Raw genomic sequence first — 6275 nt, 5'->3', positions numbered from 1 at the left:
CCCCCAGGTTTGGATTATTAGGCCACGTTTTCAAAATACGTTCCCTGTTCCTTTCCTTAATCATGTGATCAATCTTAGTTCTCTGGCTAAAATTCCTATTTGTTCCATGGCTATGGATGCTTTACTGGATCATGGCAAGGTAAACTTGTATTCCATGATGAGGTACACAGGTACTGTAGGGGGTTTTCCCTGTCAGCTTTCAATGACACTGCCAGGTGTCCTCAAGGACAGGTATACTTTAGAGATGGGATCTTAGTCCCAACCCACCTGCCCGATCCCGCTCCCAATCTGTGCAGATGTGGACCAGGAAATGTTTCACTGCCTGTGATTAACGGTGTGCAGTTTCGGCTTCCTGGTGGGATAGGGCTGGTGGGATCCCGAACACCCCCAAGCCCATTATTAGACTTGTCTTACTGTTTTCTACTGTTAAACCAGTATGGAATTGTTGTCTTCCCTCTCCTGACTATTTTGGTGGGTGGTACTTCTTGCATCGTTTTTCCGTTTTGTTTGTCAGTCTCTTACATTGGGATTGTCTCAGATTCCTTGGGTCCTTCGCCATCCCCTTGGGGTATTATGCTAGATAGATCTCTATCTTGATTATCCCATATAATAGATGATCTCATATACGATCGGATGGCTGTCCTAGACATCCCTACTTCTACTTGTAGACTTTCTTCTCTGATGCCTAGGGTTGAAAGGTTGTTGTCCAATTTTCATTTAGGGGTCTGTTTTGAGGCTGGGAAATTTACAGTATTCCCTTTGTTTACCATTCTGGTTGTTGGTCTGTTCTCCCCATTCGGATAGTTCTATTACTACACTTGAAGCAAAATAAAATAAAAGGTCTGCAGTCACCAGTGATGCACCTCCATCCCTATATACATATACAAAAAAAAGAGAGAGTCACCCTGGGACTTTAAATGAGGTGGTCACAGTTAGCCACTGAGTAACAAGAGTAATAGCAGTATAAATGTTTATTAAAATTAATGTACATACGTGGATAATATAGCATATTAGCTCAGCCAATGAATTTGCACATAATAAAGAGAATAATTAAAGTTGATACAAACGTTATAAAATGCAGTATATACAAATGCACGCATCAGAAAACCCGACACACGTTTTGCAAGATCATTGCTCGCTCATCAGGGGTGGATGTGGATGAGATGTATCTAAATAAACAAAAAGATGTGTCACAGTGGTAAATGTAAGACCAATGGCAGAATGGGCCATAGCAAAACGGCCCAATACTTACCAATGAACGAAACCAGAGTTTCCAACGCTGAACCCCCAAATGGACGGCAGCAGCCAGAGTATGGCACGGGAGCTGAGGGGGAGAAGATGGACACAGGTACTCCCAGGGGGGACGCCAGGAGGCAGACATGGCATAAGTGAAGGTGAATGGTCCTATTGTCTCAGTATGTAGCTTGATAGATATCAGCTGTAAACATAGATGTATATGTCTCAATGATTTGCCAAAATTTAGTAAAATTAACATCAAGTTATATAATGTAATAATATTTTTGTATGAGAGCATGTATGCTCTAGCATAAGTATATGTGTCAAGCTTTACTAAAAAAGCAGAGTAGACAAAAGTTGTACAGTTTTTTGTATAGAAACATAAAGGGACTAACCTGATTCAATAATGGAGCAGACATAGAGACCATGGGTAAAAAAGTAAATCCTGAAAAAATGTGTTTGTCTGGGAAAGAAAAAAACAAAGGGTTGTGTGAAAAGCAGTGTTTTAAAAGGATCCAAAAAGTGCAGGGAATGCAGATAAAGCACCAGGTGAGTGCTGGGGGGTGGGGAGAGTGTATTTACCTTGATATGGAAACAGCTGAACAGCAATGAAAATCTCTGTGGTGTGCATAGTATTGGTGAACGAAGGAAGGGGGTTCAGCGATGGAAACTCTGGTTTTGTTCATTGGTAAGTATTGGGCCGTTTTTGCTCCATTGTGTTTCGTAATAAAACTATTCTGCCATTGTTCTTACATTTACCACTGTGATACATCTTGTTTATTTGTTTATTTAGATACATCTCATCCGCATCCACCCCTGATGAGCAAACAATGATCTCGCGAAACGTGCGTTGGGTTTTCTGATGTGTGCATTTGTATATACTGCATTTTATAATGTTTGTATCAACTTTAATTATTCTCTTTATTATGTGCAAATCCATTGGCTGAGCTAATATGCTATATTATCCATGTATGTACATTAATTTTAATAAACATTTAATGTGACATTTAATTCATTTCTATGCACAGTTGGGGTGCATAGAAACGTAGGTACGGACAGAGAGTTTTGGTGAGGAAAAATGAAGACAAGCTGCAGATTTCTGCACATTTCTGGTAAATACAAAACATTTTTTTATAACATATATTTAATAAGCAGCATTTTACATTTTAATGTCTAAGCATAAAAAGCACATTACTTCACTGTATACATTATTTGTGATTAGACATTTTGAGGTCTACTCACAAATGAGCTATACACTTAGATAGATAGATAGATAGATAGATAGATAGATAGATAGATAGATAGATAGATAGATAGATAGATAGATAGATAGATAGATAGATAGATAGATAGATAGATGTTGCCATTTCAATTCCATTGTGTTTCGTAATAAAACCATTAGAGTGTGAGTGATTGAAATGGTAATTAACCATTGTTGTACCATATGCCTTGCTGGTTCAGAGCTGCCTTACTGATACCACCAGTAGCATTTTTATATATTGGAATTTAATATGTTATTTTTGTTCAAATGTTGTGGCTTTATACTTGCTTCTAGGCATGCAAACCAGATCTGAAAAAAATATGAGAGCGTTTCCAGCATCATATCTGTGAAAGCAATAAAAAGGATCATTGTGTCTGATGTGCAGACTCCTGCGTGTGTTGCATCACTGTCTCCTTTGTCTTTGTTCTGTACTGTCTGGCTTCAGCACCCAAAGCAGATGCAGATCTGCTTACACACCCAGTGTAATTCCACAGACAAACCTATCAAACCATATACCCTATAAATTCTGCATTTTCACGTGTTCCTATGGTAACTGTTGCTGACAATTGTCAGAGCTGCTCTTGGTTGCTATTGGATAGCTAGTGGTTCTATTTTTTTTTTCTGTAGAATCCCCGGCAAATCGTCTTGTTGCTATGGGACCTAGTGCTGATACAGGACTATTCCTCACTGTTACCATGGGTACAGCCTCCATCTGTCTGGAAACACTTAGTGCTTACCTCCAGTCTGTTGCTGTGGAAGGGAAGGAAAAAAAATAACAATCTTTCACATTTAACGGTTTCCCAAGATGAAAATAAAAAGGATGTGTTTTGTTTCCTGCATTCATTGTGTCTTATAGCTTTTTAACGCACAGCTGGTACATGGGCCAATGGAGTTTTTCTGACTCCATCTTTGCAAATTCATACATAATAAATATATTAAAGATATTATTGTGAAGTGTTATTACAAACCTATATATTTACTGAATTCCTGCCACAAATGTTTAATGTTTACTCGGATCTAACATTTATAATACAAATATAGCATGCTGAAACTTTGTAGAGGTAGATATATAAATATGGAGAATAAGACAGCTGCAGGTTTAGCTACATACCTCCCAGGGAACTTTCATATGCTACTAACAAATTCACTTCCTAAAGTCATGGTTGGCCCCATTGCTTCATACATTACTGGTCAATAAGGCTACAGTCACACGGACTCAGTCAAAAGGGTTGCCAGCTCAGATCAGGCAGTGATTGCGATTGGTTACCAATATAAAGTAAAGCTATACGTAAATTGATGGCGCTATATAAATACCTTAAATAATAATAGTAATAAAGAGGAGTTTTTACACTGCAATTCTGACAGCTACTACTGGTCACACACAGTACGTCCGGGCAGAATTTACAACCGCTGGCAAGAATCTACAGGCCCCTGGTCCCTGCTTTTTGGCCATGTGAATGTAACCTAATGCTGTCCTTCATAGTGATGAACTAATCGCGATGCTTGGAATTCTAGAGAATTGAATCAACCACGGCTTCAGGAACTCAAGTTGCTATTTGCATATCAGAATACCCCAGGCATCAGGGACCCCGGTGAACACGAGGTATGTGATCATATATATAAGCACTTCATATGTGGCTGCACGGGATGCTTTAGAACAGTAATTTTAAGGATCACCATACAAGGTACAACCTGACTATACAATCTACAGCAGTGTTTCTCAACTCCAGTCCTCAAGGTGCCCCAACAGTTCATGTTTTCAGGATTTCCCTCAGAAAAAATGGCTGTGGTAATTACTACGGCAGTGAAGCTGATTAAATCACCTGTGCAAACTAAAAGAGAGCCTGAAAACATGACCTGTTGGGGCGCCTTGAGGACTGGAGTTGAGAAACACTGATCTACAGTATGTACAATTAACTTTAGATTTGCCAAATTTAAAATGGTTCTAAAAGCTGAAGCTTTTAATCACCTTCTTGCATTCCATGCATTCCCTCCCTAGCTGCCCTCCCCAACACTTACCTAAGTCCAATCTCGATCCAGCGATCAATGCAGCTGCTTTCCTGGACTTCTCCCTCTTCACTGGCTCAAACACAGCAGCGGGAGCCAGACACACAGAGCGGGGCTCAGGAGCGAGGAGCTCATACAAGCGTTTTGCTATGGGGGCACTCATCGGGGGGGACCCAAGAATAGGAGGATCAGGGCTGCTCTGTGCAAAACCATTACATAGAGCAGGTATTTATAACATTTTTCTTTCTTAATTTTTCCTTGAATAACTTTGAGGAGCTAGCTAAATTATCCAATAAATGTGTACCCAACCTTGCAGGCCCTCCTTGCACTACATAATTGTTGGTAGCTCTAAGGCCCCTTTCACACTGGGGCGGTAGGGGGCATCGGCAGTAAAACAGCGCTATTTTTAGCGCTGTTTTACCGCGGTATTCGGCCGCTAGCGGTTTTAACCCCCTGCTGGCGGCTGAACAAGGGTTAAAACCACTTGTATAGCGCGGCTATAGCCGCGGTATTGCCGCGGTATAGCCGCGCTGTCCCATTGATTTCAATGGGCAGGAGCGGTTTAGGAGCGGTGGATACACCGCTCCTTCACCGCTCCAATAATGCGGCTGACAGGAGATTTTTTCTTCTCCTGCCAGCGCACCGCTTCAGTGTGAAAGCCCTCGGGCTTTCACACTGAACAAACAGCGGAGGCTGTTTTGGTGCGGTTTGCAGGCGGTATTTTTAGCGCAATAACGCCTGCAAACCGCCCCAGTGTGAAAGGGGCCTAAAACACGTTGTACAATCAGGTTGTAAAGTGTATGGTGAGCTTTTAGGGTAACTCCACTTTTGTGGAAAAAAATATAGAAAATAAAAAAAAATAATATGACATATACATTTGTTATTAAAAAATATCTTTCCTTTTAGTCTGCTGTGCTGTAATTATTTTGTAAAATTCAATGCCATATGGCAAAATTATCATTCTCTGATTGGCTCACTGATTTTCCCAGAAGTCTGCACTAAGATACAACTTACAAGTCAGATTTTAGGTACCCCTTGCACCTGAAATGTACATTTTGGAGAGATACTCCCCAGAGTTAATCACTTTTACAGACACTGTAGCCTTTCTCATTAGAACCCAGAAAGTGCATGAGCTTATTAATAATGAACCAGACCCTTCCATTCAGGATGAGTAGGTGATCAGTTTGGTGAAACTGAGAGCACAGCAACAAAATGTAGGAATCTGCTACAACTTTTATTGCCCCTGCAATGTACATTGACCACCCAGAGGGGGTTTGTTTTTTTCTTTTTCTTTTTTAGAAAAGTGGATTTACTTAGTGTGATGCTTACTGGCAAGAATGCTCCTTGCTTTTGTGGTCATTGGAAAGAACCACCTATGCTCAACAGATAGCTAAAAATCGTATCTGTTGCTTATTGCTTAAGGAACCCCTAGCACCTTCTGGAGGAACCCTGGTTGAGGAAGGCTGGTTTACGATGTACACTGAGCTGAGCTGCACATGCACAACTCAGTGGTGTACATTCTTAGCATGCCTTGGTCTCAAGCTGGCTAATCAAGATGGCTGGAAATGCCACATATGAAAGAAGACACAGTGAACATTTTGGTGCCACTGAACAAGCTTGCAGACATTGCATCCCTGGAGGAGAGGTACATAATGAAGAGTTTAGGTCTGCCTTGAAGGTAATACAATGTGCCTATTGTGAAAATAACATTCCCAGCTCCCTTTCTTCCTGCAAACACATAAATGGTAGAAAAACATGACAGCAACAGTAT

This window comes from Aquarana catesbeiana, linkage group LG02, assembly GCF_042186555.1.
Source record: "Aquarana catesbeiana isolate 2022-GZ linkage group LG02, ASM4218655v1, whole genome shotgun sequence".
Classification (NCBI taxonomy): Eukaryota; Metazoa; Chordata; class Amphibia; order Anura; family Ranidae; genus Aquarana; species Aquarana catesbeiana.
This window is presented reverse-complemented; position numbering follows the sequence as displayed.